General features: G+C 42.5%; 1 protein-coding gene across 2 annotated transcripts in view; it reads left to right on the top strand.

Moving 5' to 3' along the window:
* Window positions 1-17,854, top strand: part of CSNK2A1 (casein kinase 2 alpha 1) — a 35,331-nt gene that overhangs the window by 1,660 nt on the left and 15,817 nt on the right. The window contains exon 1 of one of the 2 annotated variants that reach the window (XM_034787302.1): window positions 1,060-1,082. The exons of the other annotated variant lie outside the window; for it this stretch is intronic. The gene's annotated coding sequence lies outside the window, so the exon portion shown is untranslated. Of the gene's footprint in view, window positions 1-1,059; window positions 1,083-17,854 lie in introns of those variants that run through there. 2 annotated transcript variants of the gene reach the window in all.

The following is a 17,854-nucleotide window of genomic DNA, read 5'->3' as shown; positions in this document are numbered from 1 at the left end:
CATAGCTTTACATACTTGATCAACAGATAAGGCTTTTCTGTGCTCTAAAAGCCAGGGAACTCAGGTTCTGGCATGCTCTGAAAAGGAGCAAATTTCATAGTCCCTCATTGGTCTAGATCTCAGCAGAAGACAATGGGTCTGATTTTTTTTTTGGTCCCCACTGTCTTGCACCTTAAATAGTCACTTCTGCAAAATGGGTGTAAAATGCTACCATTCTGATTAACAGAAGTATTGGGAGCATAAGCTTTCGTGGGTAAGAACCTCACTTCTTCAGATGAGGTTCTTACCCACGAAAGCTTATGCTCCCAATACTTCTGTTAGTCTCAAAGGTGCCACAGGACCCTCTGTTGTTTTTTAGAGATTCAGACTAACACGGCTTACCCCTCTGATGTTTCACATGTAGTTACCAGATTTGTTCACATAAATATAGTAACTGTGCAAATTTGGTTCACAATACTACCTAAATTATTTTGAAAAAGCAGCCCATAAAGTGTCATAATCAGGCTTAAGAGTCAACGCCCCATTGAGATGACTGGGGGACAGTTCACACCTCTCCTAGAGTTGCTGTTTCAGGCTACTTGCAGACACCTGGAGACAACACATCAGCTTTTCAGGTGTTTATACTCAGGCCTGGCCTAGACTAAAAAATTATATCTACCCAGCTACATTGCTCAATGGTGTGAAAAATTCACACCCCTGAGTGGCATAGTTAAGATGACCAAACCCTGGTGTACATAGTTCTAGGTGGATGGAAGAACTCTTCTGTCAGCCTAGCTCTCACCTCCCAGGGAGGTGGATTACTTGCGCCAACAGGGGAACCCCTTCACCGTAGGTAGTGTCTACACTGAAGCGCTACAGTGACCCAGCTGCTATAGCATTTCAAGTGTAGACAAGCCCTCTGTTCATGTTTAGAAGACTGTCTTTGTAGACATAGGTGCTAGAAATATACTCTTTAAAAAAAAAACACTTTAAATATGCAGAATCGGATATTCATGGGGCCATGTGATACCTGAGGCAGGCAAGATTTGCCCATGGGTTGGGTGTTTGGCTCCACTGGCTCAGACCATGGACATCTGTAATAGGTAGGTATCAAACATCTGTCCCGTATATATATCCCTCTTCTGTTGAGACACACACATCTGACAGAGGCAAACTTCATTTCATGGTTATCTTGGGGGTAGATGGATCTGTGAGGAGGGTGGGTTTACATCCCCCTGTGGTGATGGAGGGCCTACCTGCTCCTTGGACAGTTAGGTGTCAACCTCTTCTCACACCTGTAGCAGAGAGGGAATGTATTGCCTAAGGGGTGAGGGTGGAGTTCTTCCCAGCTCTGAGGTGGGGGTGTAGCCCTTTGAGGGGTGGAGGTCAGGGGGTCCGTTCCCTTGCAGCTCAGAGGTGGGGAGATAAGTAGGGTATGTTTGGGGTGGATATAGGTTTTGATATTTTCTACATATTAGTGGAAACTACATCCTCCAAAATCTTGGCATGGGGAGGTGCAAAGCTCTTGGGGTGCTGATAGTATAAACTTCTATGTTTTTCTAAGTAGGATGTGTCCTCTGAAGAGGAATCACTTTCTTTCAAGTATAATCCATAATGGAGTGGGTGGTTTGTACTGGGAAGGTATTAATCCTAAAAATGATTTGAGGGAGGTTATAAAGAGAATTCCAAAACAAGGGGGTGAATCTGCAGTGGGGGTGGGAATGTGTCCTGGCAATGGCTGTGGTAAAAAGAGGGGGGAATTTGACATCAGTGGAGAACCAGGTGATCTAGTATGGCCAGGATTAGATGTAGTAAACTGAAGGAAACTAGGTCCTGGATGGAGAAAGGGTGGTGAAATTGCTGATGTGGAGGGGAAGTATTTCGTGGAGAAAACAGGGAAATACATTTTGGTTGGGGTGAAACATAAGGTAGAGGTTATATAATAAAAATGGGAGGAGTAGATCCTGGGGGAACATCCATGCGTGGAAAAGGGATTAGACCATCGGCAGTAGGTTGTGTGGTCAAAGTGGAGGAATTAGATATTAGGAAGGAGCTGGCGCAATGGAGATGAGGGCTGTAGTAGTGATGGGGAAGGGTTGCTACTTCATAGTCAGGAGGTGTGTGAGTTGAGAATGAAGATGAGCTCCTGGGGCTGGGGTGCAGGGAAAAATTGTAGTAAAGGTACTTTCTCAGGGTAGAAGAAGAAATTACTTTGAGTGTTAAAGATGTGATGGGGGGGTTCACTGAGAGAAGGAGTGTGTTAACCAAATGAGGATGTGAAAGGAGTAAGAGTAGGTGACAGAGTGGAGGTGTGATTAGTTTTCATGCCTCATGTTATCTCTAGGGAGGCATGGGAATCTATTTCTGGGCTATCAAATGTGTCATTCTTTTTATCCAGTGATAGTGAATTGCTTATATTAATGTGTGTCCCTTATGGGGCTCTTGGGGTGGGGTTGAGCTCTTTCTAGTGAGAAGTAACTCCTAGATTTTTAAATCCAGAAAGGACCATTATGATCATCTAGTTTTGATTACAAGGAAACTGCCTCCTATGAACTCCCTTGGTGCCAAACGCACCACACATAGTAGCCAAAACCTTAGTCGTCTTCCTTGATGACTTCTACAGTGTAGTTGTGAGTGGTTGGTACAAAATTCTTTAGCTTATATTGACAACTAATAGTGGGGATACTGTAGAACAAATTGAGTTTAATATAAAAAACAAGAGCCACTACTATTATTTTAACTTTCATTCAACAAAAACCTTATTTGCCAAAATTTCCTTTCTTTTTTTTTTAAATCTACCACAAGAGTGCCACAGATTTTAGAGTGGTAGTAGCCATTTTGGTCCCAGGATGTGAGCGAAACAAGGTGGGTGAGGGAATATCTTCTATTGGACCAACTTCTGTGGCTGAAAGAAACAAGCTTTCGAGCTTACACAGAGCTCTTCTTTAGTCCTGAAAAAGATCACTGTATAAGCTCAAAAGTCTGTCTTTCAACAACAGAAGTTGATCCAATAAAACATACTACCTCACCCACCGTGTTTCTCTCAGATTTTAGGTTCAGTTGGCTGTACAATATGGGAACCTTGACAAAAGGGAGTTCAACTTCCACTTCAGTGAAACGCCTAGGTGTTCAGAACAAGTTGACTTATGAGGTTGGTCGTTGCTAACAGCAGTGTGATCTCCACTATAGTCTACATTTTTAGGGCATTTGGGTATGTCGCTCTTGACAGAGGCACATACGTTTTGTACTGTTTTCAGAATAAATGGACCTGAAGCAGTTAGATTCACTTACAGTTAGTAGGTATGGTGAATGTTGCCAAGATGGAGGGCATATTCTCCTTAGAACAGCAATTGACAGTTGTGTGATTTTTATTTTTAATGTTTTGTATGCTAAGGATGGACTTCAGCATTCATATCCCTACCAAGTTGTAATGACTGTTGAATACTGCTAGTCTTGTGGATTTAGTTGTCTTCAAAAGTGCTGGTATGAAATGCAGAATTATCATGTGACGCATTCCTTAGTGGATACATTTCAATTGCCCGCTCTGTCTGAGAACTGCCCTGTCTAACAATAATTTTTATACAGGGCAACCTTTCCTTATACTGTATTAGTAACACAATAGCTGGCATTTAACAAACTCTGATTTATGCGGACCATGACTGTTTTTCTCCCCTTGTAGTATTTATATATAAACTACTCTGAAGTTCAAGTATCAGGTTTGTATGGGTGCAAGCTTTTTAGGGGAAAATATTTTTATGTATTGCATCTCCTGCTTTAGGATCTGGGAGTGGCACAGACTTTTCCTGCCTTAGTTTCTTTCCTGATACTGCCTGAATGTTATTGAAAATGACTTGCAGTCACTTGGCTTGCAGTCCAGTTCTGTCAATTTCTGATGGTTACCACAAATTTTCTGTTGAACAAAGTTTACAAATGTTACCTGCTTGACAGGAACAGACAGCCATGAGGATTTCCTGAGGAGAAACATCCAAATAGTGAGATCTTTTTCCTTGTGGTAGTGGTGGTGGTGGTATTTTCCGACTCTGCCAATACATGGGCTAGTTAAAAACTTTAAAAGCAAACAAAAAAAAAATAGTTAAAATAACCGTGGCTTTGCTGTGTGAACTCCAGAGAAAGCACTCTCCTTAAATAATCCATGAGGGAAATCAGGTAGGAGATTGCATATCAGTGCTCTCTTAGTCTGTTTACTAATTAATGACAAGAAAAACCCAGTTTCTAGGTAGGGTATAATTTTCCAGAACTCAACTGGATGGGAGCCCACTGTTAATCCAGTCTGAGATCAGTTTTAAAGTGAATATAGAACACAAGAACAGCCATACTGGGTTAGACCAAAAGTCCATCTAGCCCAGTATCCTGTCTTCCAACAGTGGCCAATGCCATGTGCCCCAGAGGGAATGAACAGAACAGGTAATCATCAAGTGATCCATTCCCTGTTGTCCATTCAGAGCCTCTGGCAAATAGAGGTTAGGGACACCATCCCTGCCCATCCTGTTTAATAGCCATTAATGGACCTATCCTCAATGAATTTATCTAGTTCTTTTTTGAACCCTGTTATAGTCTTGGCCTTCACAACATCTTCTGGCAAGGAGTTCCACAGGCTGACTGTGCATTATGTGAAGAAATACTTCCTTTTGTTTGTTTTAAATCTGCTGCCTATTAATTTCATTTGGTGACCCCTAGTTCTTGTGTTATGAGAAGGAGTAAATAACGCTTCCTTATTTACTTTCTCCACACCAGTCATGATTTTATAGACCTCTCTCCTATCCTCTCGCCGTCCTCCCCCCCCACACACACACTCCCCCTGTTGTCTCTTTTCCAAGCTGAAAAGTCCCAGTCTTATTAATCTTTCCTCATGCGGAAGCCGTTCCATACCCCTAATAATTTTTGTTGCCCTTTTCTGAACCTTTTCCAATTCCAATATGTTTGTTGAGATGGGGCAACCACATCTGCATGCATATAGTGGTGCTGAAATCTCCCTTTCTGACTTGAAGGAGCAGTTATTTACTGTTGCCAAGTGGAGAAGTCCAGCAGCTACAAGCTTGATAAAGGGTTATAGTTTGGATATGGCTGGCCAAAGCCCCAGCAGAACAAGGTTTATATTTGGCAGACTGATGAGAGAGAGATTGGCTCTGCATTGGAATTCTTACAAATGCTTTTGCTTTGGGTGGTGTCTATTACAAATTTGCAGAGGCATATGCTTTTTTTATGCATTCCATGACTTTCAGCCTTTGGTGCATGACTTGCACCCTTCAGTTATCCTGTAATCTATGATATTCTAGTGGCACAGCACCAATTGGCACAATGTGGCATGTGTGGGGAAAAGGACACTAATGTGTACCACTGTCTTATACTAGATGTATTAGTTTGGCAACACTTGTTTACTCTGATACGTTAATAAAGCTTTTAAAATTGGATTGAGTTTCTCTTCTGCCAGTCTCTTAGGTAACGTAGCACTAACACCTGCCATACTGTGAGGATCACATGGAACGATAGGCTGAAAGCTCCTTCAGCCCAATTCTGAAGTGGGGATGAAAGAGCCTGTGCTTTAATGAGAATACTTGAGGTTGGACTTTTAGTTGTGATATAGATGCCGCAATAGAACTTGGGAACCTGAGAGAATTCAGTAAACTTAATCTAGAACAGGTCCTCTAGTTTTGGGGTCTATGAAACAAAGCCAGACAGTTTTCCTTCCTCTAGTGCAGTGATGCTCAGGTGGAGGTTCAGGAGCCACGAGCAACTCTTTAATGTGTCTCCTGCAGCTCTTTGCAGCACTTGATATTAACACACTGTGCGGTTTCATTATTCGCCAGTCAAGATGCTTTTATGATGTTAACCAGTTGTAGAACACTTGATCATTTTGCTGTGAGAATTCTATAAATAAAATGGTAAATGAAACAATGAATTCACACTACTGTGATGCTTCTGGGTAATGTTGATTGCTAATTTGGTTCCTGAACCACTGAGGTTTGAGTATCACTGCTCTAATGTAACTCACTTCTGTGATCACACTACAATGCACAGAACTAGCCTTAATATTTAAGGGAGGATCAGTGAGACTTTTTTGGGGGGGGGTTGGGGGAGAGCCTCCCAAAGTCAACAGACTACATAAAGTGTGTGTTGGTCATGGAGTGGGAGAGAGTGAAAGGAAACCTCCTAGCTACTAGCAGCCTTCTGTTGCAGGACTAGTTCCCAGTTGTTTGGGCCAGGTTGCATATGTCACTGCCAGTAGTTACACAAGTTTTGCATGCGATAGTTGCCCCGATAAATTGGGGACCATTGGAGGGATCTGTATGTATTCCTTTGAAATTTAGCCCTTATAAAAAGAACAGGAGTACTTGTGGCACCTTAGAGACTAACAAATTTATTAGAGCATAAGCTTTTGTGGACTACAGCCCACTTATGCATCTGAAGAAGTGGGCTGTAATCCACGAAAGCTTATGCTCTAATAAATTTGTTAGTCTCTAAGGTGCCACAAGTACTCCTGTTCTTTTTGCGGATACAGACTAACACGGCTGCTACTCTGAAACCAGCCCTTATAAAGTTGTCGGCAAACATCAGCAGATTAATTGCCTCAGTGAGCACCCCTGTCAGATGTGTGGTACTTTCTCCATTTTACAGATGGCAGAACAAACTTTCCTGCCATTTCCAGTTATAAAGGCTTGATCAAATTTTCTTTTGAGTTTAAGTTGCAAACTCTTCCCTTGTTGCCTGAGTTGACAGAGAGGGGTCTCAGGCTTTATAAAATCTGACTCCTCATTTCTCCACAGCTGAGCATCAGCACCCATTTAAAAGGAAACTGGAAGGATAGCTTTGGCTCAAAGTGTAGTTCAGGAGGCAACAATGGTGGGAGAACAAGACTCGGGTAGCCAAACTTACTAACCCTCCGAGTCGCATATGACACTCTTCAGAAGTTCAAGAGCCGGGGCGCATATGACATTCTTCAGAAGCCCTGATCCCCAGCAGGCACGCGCCGCGGGGCTGAAGCCCTGTGACCTCCCTCCCTGCTGGGCAGAAGCCCCTACCCCACCACCCCTCTACAAGGCACAGTCCAGAGCTCCCCCCCACAAGTCTGGTAGGTGGAGAATGGGAGGGAGGCGTGGGAGCCACACTTTCACTGTAAAAGAGCCGCATGCAGCTCGTGAGCCACGGTTTGGCCACCCCTGGATAAACCTAAACATTTTGTCTATTGGTGTTGGGTTTTTTAATCTCTGAATTTCAATAGAATGTTTTGTTTGGATTTTAAAATTTGATTTTATTTTCAAGTTCACGTTGTCCCTTTAACGGGCAAATGGATTCCTGGAAAAAAAAAATGCAAAACACCAGTCCTGGTAAATCCAAATCAATTTCCATTTCTAGTTGGATTATGAAAAATTCAGATTGCTGGAGTTCCTGTATCCCTGTAGATATGCAAACCAAGTCCCTGTTGCCAAATTGAATTTGTTTTTAATGTAAACCACAGCAGTCACTAGTTCTTCTGTTTTAGGGTTAAGAATGGGATTTTTGAGTACTGAGTGAAGGAAAGACTACCTTCTTTTTGACCTGATAGGCTTCACTGTAGTCATCTACAGTGTGTCTAGATATTTTATTTAGAGTAACGTGCACTTTGTGCTAAGCCCTTTCCAGACACAAGGACAGTCCCTACTCCAGGGAGCCCACAGTTGAGATTAGCCAGACAAAGAGGCAGAGGTTAGAGGAAAGGGAATAATAACAGACAGTTTGTATGTAAGTCAACTGCTTTTAGAAAGTTTCCAGTAACTACACTGGACATCTTTAAACATTGGTTATTTCAGAGGTGGACCTAAGCCTTAATTCTGAAAGGTGGTATTTTCCCCCCAGTGGTGCGGTAGAGAAATAGATGCAGGTTTGGAAAGGATTCTTTTTAATTCTTGCTCCTTAGGCCACTTGGTGGGGGGTTATTCATCATAATTTTGCACCTCTCCGATACCTGGTAAAAAGTGGTATTTCAGAATGAGCAGGCTGTTTTCTTTCCTAGCTACATGAACACTGCTACAATTACAGCTGTTAACGAGCTTATGTGGGGAAAGTAGGAGTGAGTGGAAAGCCTTTGGACCCATCTGAATAGTCAGACTTTGCTCTAGTTCTTTCCTTAGAGAAACCTGTTTGGTATATGCGCTTTCTAGGGCTGATTGAAGTGAGAGGAAGATTTCCCTGGATCTCTGGGGGCAACAGGCAGCCACAAGAAATAATTTTAAAAAAAATTGGATAATCTTGTCAGTGCTCATCTTGTTCCTCTGGAGACATTTTCTGCCAACTTAGTCTGACTCTTATAACTGGGTCATCTTCTGTAATGGTCACATTACATACTATTGAAAAGAGTTCAGCGATGCTCTGTCTAGATAAATTTTTAACTTTCTGGTAGTATTCTGCTGCTGGTGGAAGTAGTGAAGCAGTGCTTCTACTACCCACTCTATGGATTGTTACTATTTAGTGATGTTTGTTTCCAGGGATGTCTTATTTATACACTTACTCAGAAAGGTCAGGAGTTAGATAGCTGTTGCAACATTCCTCAGGCCACCAGTCTTCTGGGAGTTCTTGACTTCCAGTTCAATTAGTGTCAATGTAAGCACTCAGACTCAGTGTGACACTTGTTTTAGGTGTAGGACCCTGAAGAATCCCATGGTCAGAATTGTCTGCAAGGAGAGCTTGGTGCCAGAAGAACTTCCACTGAAAGGGAAAATGCATTCCCATAACTTAGTTACTCTCTCAATAAAATATACAAAGTGCCTTTTCAAAACAGTTTTCAGAAATACCTGTCTCCAGAACTGTGAAGGGTGCAGGTATCTCATAGGAAGCTACGTTTTGCTGACATTTTGTAGAGAATTCTTCTACTGAGAAGTAAATTGACACAAAAGAATTGACACACATCTTATTTATTATTACTTTTTTGTGCTGTAAATGTACACCACCCTTTAGAAAACACAAGTTCTCTGATATGAGGGGCTTACTATTGAAATTAATGAGAGCAGATTTTAAAAGCTGTCAATCTTTTTTTTTTTAATGGCTAATTTAACTGTGGCTTAAACTAATCAAAATATTTTTTTAAATAGAATTTTAAGCATCTCAGTCTCAGCTTTCTCATCATTCTAGTGGTGAACTGCTCTCAAGATGGCAAACTGTTTGCATCTTGTTACTGACTTGAATTTTAGAGAACTCATTTAATCCTTTTAATAGATATAGCAAAGAGGATTGTAATGTGCATGGTACCTAGCACAATTGCTTCTGATCTCTGATTGGTGCCTTTAGCCGCTACTCTAATACAATTAATAATCAATTATACACTTCATATTTCATTTAACTGTGGTCTCATGCTTTTACTCTGCATAGGATAAATTAAGTTTTGTGGGGTACTTCCAATAAGGATGTTATATGAAATAGCGATAAGCCCATTCTCAGTTTGGTTAGGAAAATTTCAAATGGTCTCTAAGAGTTTGTTTGCATGGGGAAATTGACCAGCATAGTTATAGCACAGAGGCTCTCAAACTTCATTGCACCGCGACCTCCTTCTGACAACAAGAATTACTACACGACCCCAAGAGGGGGGACCAAAACCTAAGCCTGCCCAAGCCCTGCTGCTGTAGGCGGGGGGCCAAAGCCGAAGCCCAAGGGCTTCAGCCCCAGGCTGGAGGTCTGTAACCTGAGCCCCACCACCCAGGGCTAAAGCCCTTTGGCTCGGGCTTCGGCCCCAGGTGCCAGCAAGTCTAACGCTAGCCTTGGCGACCCCATTAAAATGGGGTCACGACCCACAGTTTGAGACTGCTGCTCTAGTAGTTTCCAGAGTAGGGTTCACACCTGGGAATTACATCTGTTGCAGAATCTTTCTGAATTATCCTGCTATAGCAATGCTGGTCAATTTCCCCATGTAGACAAATCCTTAGTGTTGAACAATCTTTAATCTTTCTAAAGCCAGACTCTTTTCCTCCTTCACCCCTCTGTCTGATCTTCAATATAGCATTGCCTAGAAACCCAAAACCGTGATTCTCACTTAAACCATGTTTGTGGTAGAGGTGGGCTTTCTCCAAGTCTTTAGAAATCATTGGTTACATTCACCACTTAGGAGGAGGCGCTGAGATTTCTTCAGAGCTGTACTGCATCACTACGGGCCTCAAGTACTATGATGCTTTGCTTCAGTGACACTTGGTTTCCTTGCTTTGCAGTGCTTAGTGCCCCAGGATGTTTTTTGTCTCTGTGGGCAGGATGACAATTTTGTATTTTGTTTTAGTGTCTGGTGAGGATAGTAATGTGAACTGTAGGTTAGAGTAATCCAGCTGCTGGCACTTGTCTCCATGTGTCTGTCTTTTCACTATTGCATGTGCTGCTGCTGAAGATTAGGGAGTTCAAATACCTGTTGCAACCAGGAGCAGTTACTATTGTTGCTTTTAGGCCCTGTTCATGCTACAGTGTGTATTGAATCAGTTAACTGGCATGGTTGGCTCTGGCACATGCTTGCCTTCCTGTAACCAGTTCAGCACGCACTGTATTTTGCAATGTGGACATGACCCAGTCTTCCCCCCACTACCCACCCGACACATTTATGTGACTAGTTTGGTGGTTCCTTCTTTCTCTTAGCTCTATGTGCAATAAGACATCCTGGACATGGAACAATGCCACACTGCATTTCCTCAATGTACTCTAGTCTCTGAGATTCACTATAGGATAGCTAAATTCTCCCTAAATGAACAGGTATTGTCAGGCAGTTTGGTATGTGCAGATGCACAAACAAGATAGTGAAGGCTAGGAAGTTGCTGCATGGAAACAAACTTCTCTTTATTGCTTGTAACCACTTTGACAGTGCCTTTTAATCTGTTACAAAATCACAGGTCAGAAATAGTGTGGACGGGGCCCTCTGTTCTGTCTTGTGTTTTTCCCCATCATTTTTGTTGTTTGACATACTGAACATTTTGTTCATTTTGTTGGCTTCATTGCTGTTTGGTTTGAAGGGAAGTGTGTCCACCCAGATTTGAGAGCTTAAATGATGGAAGCAGGAAGTGGAGATGATAGCGTTCATGCAGAAATAAACAAGTCACATGCTACATATAGGCTCTGTCCACACTACAAGTGTAACTGTGGTTTTGTAACCAGTTCATTACACTCATTTGACCTAGGTACAACTCAGCTGTTTGAGTTGTCCATAGTGCAGCTTTTCTTCCTCACAGCTGTGGATTGACCTGTATTTTGCATGTTCCTGCCTACCACGCTGCCTAACCATGTTGGTATCAGCACATTTTGGCCAGGAACTTAAATCATCTTATTTTGCCCTCTTGAGATTGGGGATGAAATATGCATTAACCCTCCCCAGCCCACCCACAACACATTTCTTATCGAACGGGATGAGAGAATTGACAGTGCTGGTCACTTTTGGTTTTAAAGGAAATGGAAGATATGCAAGTCATATTACGTTTACTTTAAAATCAAAAATGACCACCACTGTTAAATTCTCTCATTCTTCCTCATATAGAATGTGGAGGTAAATACATATTTATCCTTCCAGTCCCAGAAGTTTGTGTGGAATTGTTGGGGAATCTCCAGTGGGGGGTGATTTTCTGAGGTGCCTTTTCGGAGGGGTTCTTCATACTGTACATCCTGTGTCCGGCTATTACTGCATGACTTAGGAAGCCATCTACTGTGGAATTGGTCCTGTTGACTAGTATGACTCACTTTTTTCAACAAAATGATGAAATCGTTCTTCTAGAAGAAGCTAGACCAGATGGAGCACTCTAGAATTCTTATTGATCTTTAAATCCGTGTAAGAGTTCAAACTAAACCAGCCAAGTCAGTTTAGACTGGCTTAGAATAAGCTAGTTCTACAAAGAGTATTACTAGAAAACTCTCCTTTGCTATATGCCTACAAAACTTGACAATGACTAGATTACTGGTACGTTGAGACCACTGCATATCATGCTGACTGATATTTTCTCATTGTTTCCTTGTCTCTTCCCCCGCCCCCCTCCATCCCGCAAATCTGTCTGTCTCCATCCGTCTTGTCTTATACTTGGATTGTAAATTCTTTGGGGGAGACTGTCTTTTTGTTCTGTTTGTACAATGCCGAGCACAATGGGGTCCAGGTCAGTGACTGGGCTCCTAGGCGCTACGATAATATAAATAATCTCGAATTAGAAAATTAACCAGCTGAAACATTGCTAATTAGTCTTGCACGATCTCTGTGCATCCAACCAGCTAGGTTTCTAACTTTAGCTCTTTAGTTGCATAAATGGAAAGTCTCTGTCACTCTGCTGGGAGGGAGTAGGGTAAGGAAATGAATAAAAATGAAAGTTTTGACTTGAAATGTACGATCTTAATAGATTGCAGTATACTAAGTGCATTTTAGTAAACTTGTGGATTCTTGCGGTGTATAATTACACTTCAGGGGCTTTTCCATCTATCTGCACTCCTAATTTCTAGTTGTGCAGGTCATGCAGAGCCAAGCTCATGGCCTTAGATGATTGCTGCATGGTTTTCTACAGTAATATTAGTTTGTTGCAAAGGCATAATACTCTCTTCTGCTATTTTCAGTTGGTGCCCCAGGCCCACTCAGCTGAGCTACTCTGAAATGCACCAGTAAATGAGTCTTTTATTCTGCATTTTATTGGAGGCTTCAATCATATCTCTGATTCAGACAGTGTGATGAGGATGCACACCTTTGTAACCTTGAGGCTGCATTATTACAATGACTTCTACTTGGAGCTACATTTAAAAAGCACCTGCATGTGTCAGTTACTGCAAAATGCTGCAGCCCATGAAATGAATACAGTCCTACCAAATTCATGGTCCATTTTGGTCAATTTCACAATCATAGGGTTTTAAAAATCATAAATTTCATGATTTCAGCTATTTCAATATGGAATTTCATGGTGGTGTAATTATAGGGGTCTTGACCCAAAAAGGAGTTGAGGGGGGTCGCAAGGTTATTGTATTGCTACCCTTACTTCTGCACTGCTGCTGGTGATAGCGCTGCCTTCAGAGCTGGGCAGCTAGAGAGCGGCAGCTGCTGGCCGGGATCCCAGCTCTGAAGGCAGAGCTGCCGCCAGTAGCAATGCAGAAGTAAGGATGGCATGGTATAGTATTGCCACCCTTACCTCTGCATTGGCAATACCGCAACCCCCCTAAAATAACCTTGCAACTCCCTTTTGGGGGTCAGGACCCCCAATTTGGGAAATGCTGGTCTCCCCTATTAAATATGTATAGTATAGGGTAAAAGCACACAAACAACCAGATTTCACGAGGCGGGAGACCAGATTTCACAGTCCATGGTGTGTTTTTCATGGCTGTGAATTTGGTAGGGCCCTAGGTATGAGCCACTACGAGCACCTAATCAGTGCAGAGAACAGGTTCTACTTGCTTGTTTCTGGGTATAGCTCAAGATGTTGGTTACATTGTACAAAGTCCAAAAGAGTCTCAGATTCTAGTCACCTGAGAAATTACCTCCCCCTTTGTCCTTGCATAGGGATTATGGGCCAGTAAATTGCTTCCTGCAGTTGGCTTGGCATCTATGAAGGGCAGGGGATGGAATGCTCTCAGTGGAGAGTCTGTACCTCTGGGACTTGTCCCTCTGGTTGTGTGGCACAACCTAAATTTAGCATGCTTCAGGGTGCTGTGCAAGGCTTGTTGATAAAGCCATAGAAATGTAGAGCTGGAAGGGATCTCAAGAGGTTATGTAGTCCAGCTTCCTGTGCTGAGGCAGGGCCAAGTATACCTAGACCATCCCTGACAGGAGTTTGTCTAACCTGTTCTTACAAACCTTCAGTGATGATAGGGCTTCCACAACCTTCCTTTGTAACCTGTTCTAGTGCATAACTATCCTTATAGTTGGAAAGTTTTTCCTGATAGCTAACCTAAATCTCCCTAATTGCAGATTGAGCTGATTACTACTTGTCCTACCTTCAGTGGACATGGAGTACAGTTGATCACCGTCCTATTTATAACAGCCCTTAACAGATTTGAAGACTCCCATCAGAGCTCCCCTCAGCCTTCTTTTCTCAAGACTAAACATGCCCAGTGTTTCACCCTTTCTTCGCAGGTCAGGTTTTCTAAACCTTGTGTCATTTTTGTTGCTCTTTTCTGGACTCTTTCCAATTTGTCAACTTTTTTCCTAAAGCGTGGCACCCAGAACTGGACCGTTCTCCAGCTGGGGCCTTTCCAGGGCTGAGTAGAGTGGGGCAGTTACCTCCGGTGTCTAACATACAACATTCCTGTTCGTACGCTTCAGAATATTAGCCTTTTTCACGGCTGCATCCTACTATTGACTCATATTCAATTTGTGATCCACTACAACCCCCCAATCCTCTTCAGCAGCACTACCACCTAGCCAGTTATTCCACACTTCATAGTTACGCATTTGATTCTTCCTTCCTAAGTGTAGTACTTTGCACTTCTCTATTGAATTTCACCTTGTTGATTTCAGACAAATTCTCCAATTTGTCACCATTGTCTTGAATTCTTATCTTGTCCTACAAAATGATAGCAGCTCCTCCCCTCTTGGTGTCATCCACATGTTTTATAAGCATATGTCCATTCCATTATTGGAGTTATTCATAAAAATATTGACTAGTACGGACCCTTGTGGGCCTCTGTTAGATACACCCTCTCAGTTTGACAGCAAACCATTGATAACTACTTTTTGAATATGGTCTTTCAACCAGTTTTGCACCCAACTGATAGTAACTTCATGAAGAGTACATTTCCTAGGTTATTTGAGACTGTCATGAGGGACTGTGTCAAAAGCCTTACTAAAATCAAGATATCACATCTACTGCTCCTCGCCATCCACTAGGCCAGCGGTCCCAATCTGTGGGGCTTGTCCCCCTAGGGGGGTGCTGAGGAACATTCAGGGGGGCATGGCTGGGACCTGGGCCAGCCCCCACGGTGGATAGGGAGGGAGCACCACCCAGCTCAGCTCCTGGCCCTGCGCCCAGGGCTCCGCTTCCAGCTCACCAGCCCCACGCCCACCTCCAGCTGTGGCCCCACGCTTGGCTCCTTACCCCAAGGAGGGGGGCACAGACGGATGCGGGGGACACTGCACTAGGCCAATAACCCTATCAAAGAAGGAAATAAGGTTGGTTTGGCATGTTTTGTTCTTGACAAATCCATGTTGGCTATTCCTTCCCACCCTGTGATCCTCTTTTTACAAATTGATTGTTTAATAATTTGTTCCAGTATCTTTTCAGGGGTCAGAGTTAGGCTGGCAGACTTGTAATTTCCCAGGTATTCTTTGTTCCCTTTTTTATAGGTCACTAATTGACCAGTGGAGCTATTACTTCAGTAGACACTTAGACTAAAAAATATGAATAGAGACCTGTGGGTTTTTTGCAAGGGGTAAGGTGCAGCACGTACATGGTTGAATTATTTAGATTGTGCCCACTCTGATCTAGGTGTCTTCCACACAAAGGAAGACACAATCTCTACCCCAACTGTACAATCTACATAGTACACTTCTTAAGGGTTTGTTGGGGGGGGGGGGTTGTGGACCATTTTGAAATATAGCTGTCTCCTTCTTTTCCAAAACTGTTTTCTAAAGCTAGCAAAGATTTTTATTTGGGGCCATTTAAACCGGTGGTTCTCAAACTTTTGTATTGGTGACCACTTTCACGCAGCAAGCCTCTGAGTGCAAGGGTTTCGGGGTGGAGGCTGACAGCTCACGCCCCCCATGTAATAACCTCCTGCCCCCCCTGATTTAAACATATGTGTTGCCTCACCCCTTGAGTTGAAGGGATGAGGATATGCAAGGATACAGGAAATATTTCCCTCTTTAGGAGGGAAGAAATGTAAGATTGCAACCCCAGGATTTACTTAATATGACTCTGAAGGGTGAATGTCCTGTAATGCACACCTGTGGTGCAATATAAACACTAGTCACTTCTATAGAGCCTTCCATCTGAGGAGCTGTAGGTTCTTTATGGTCTCTAAGTGAGCTCATAACCTTGTGAGAGAGCTATTCATCTCAGTTTATGGATACTAATAAGAGATCATGAGCATTGGTATCTGTTCTAGGAGTAATCATGACCCTAGTCTCTTTAGATTTGTATACTATGCTCAATACCGTAGGATCTGTACGCCTTCCAAAAGTGCATTCAACAATGTGACTAGTATCTCTCCTGCATGACTTTCTCACTTCCTCCTACCAAGGAAATATTGTATGGGATTTTTTTAATGGATTATATGTACACTTTGCTCTGTTTGTATTACCAAAGGCAAGGTCAAAGCATGCCTTGCATTTGGAGCAAAAGGTGATGAGGTTTGTGGTGGGTTAGGTGGTACTGAAGTTCATTCCACCATATTGGACCAGCTCCTGAGGGAGCTGTCTTCTGCACAAACGAGCTTTACCCTTACAATGGACAATTCCATTTTGCCTGAGGATCAGAGTAGTCAACCGCGATCCCCAGCCCAGTTTTAGGTGATATTTTAAGTGCTCTGGGCCGAGACCATTGCATGAGCATTTAACAATAATAGGTGGCCCTTGTGGAGGAGTAGACTAGTTATGCTGTGTGTTCAGGTCTAGATTTCAGACCAGATGGAAGCTACCCATAACATTTAAATATTAAATTTTTTCCTTGGAATTGAAGTTAGTCTGGTCTGACTCATTCTGACTGGTTATTACAGTGGCATTAATTTACATTAAAGCAAGGGCAAAGCTTAACTGAACACTCAGTGAGAGTCACACTAAAAACGAGAACATGAGAAATTGTTTGCAATACTCCCTATCGAGCAAGATGCAGAGCAGTGTCGTCAGATAATCATTTGAATGTGAGACCACAGCTTTGAGAGCCACATCTTCTTGTAGGCCAATGAGATTTGAAGTCTTAACTTTTTATGGTCAAGTGATCAAAATTATTTTCCTCTGCCTGTAGAATTTCCCCTAGTTAATGCAGCAGGCCCTAGTGATGAGTCACAAGCTATTGAGAATAGTTTCAAACCAATGCTTAAAACTCTGGATAGCTCACAATGATCAGTCTTACTAAGGCCATGTCTACACAGTTCTTGCACTGGAATAACTGTCAGCCAGGTGTGTTTTTTTAATGATGCAACACTTAGTCTGGACACAGTCATATCAATATAAAAGTGTCTTATACAGGTATAGCTTATTCCTTTTCCCATATGGGAATAGCTCCACAGGTATAAGCACCTTTATAGTGATATAACAACATGCACACTGGGGATGTCCTGCCTTAACTATACCAGTAAAGTTAAAGCAGTGCAACTTTTGTGTGTTGGCAAGCCCTAAGGTACATGCCGAGCCCTTAAAAGCATGAGGACCAAGAGACTGGCTGTTGTTACTATCTTGTTTGATCTTAAGTTAATGTGTCAAAGCTGGCTTTTGTGTGTAGAGGATGTCAGCATTGGGACGTCTGTGCAGAAGAACATGAACATAGACCCTTCTCCGCTATTTCTTAGAACAAGAGGAAGCTGGGAAAGTTTTACACCCCAAAATAGAAAAAATATTCAAAGGAGTGTTGGGTTGACTTCAGTAACTTTGTTGCTGTTAGGTTGCATTTGAGGTCCTAGACATGTTTTGAATCTACTAAACTTAGACTTTTATTTCTTGAGAGAGTAAGTAAGCTATATTTAAAAAGTCTGGTTATTTCTGTTTGACACAAGCCTTTTCAACAAGATTTGTGGTCAGTACAAACTTCCCTGCTTAGATATGGAAGGATCCTTGCTCTGAAGCAAATTTCAAGGGTTTTTTACGCAAGTTATGGGAGGTCTTATGGAGGTGGCTAACCTTTATCTAAATACATAATGGGAGAGAAGTTGTTTATCTAGTTACTAGCTAATTCCTTAAGTGGCATGGAGAAGCCACAGCAGTGACTCAAGGCCAGTGATTCTTTCCATTCTACAAAATGGA

Source organism: Trachemys scripta, chromosome 12, assembly GCF_013100865.1.
Source record: "Trachemys scripta elegans isolate TJP31775 chromosome 12, CAS_Tse_1.0, whole genome shotgun sequence".
Lineage (NCBI taxonomy): Eukaryota > Metazoa > Chordata > Testudines > Emydidae > Trachemys > Trachemys scripta.
The sequence above is the reverse complement of the archived record's forward strand: the minus strand, read 5'-3'. Positions and strand labels throughout refer to the sequence as shown.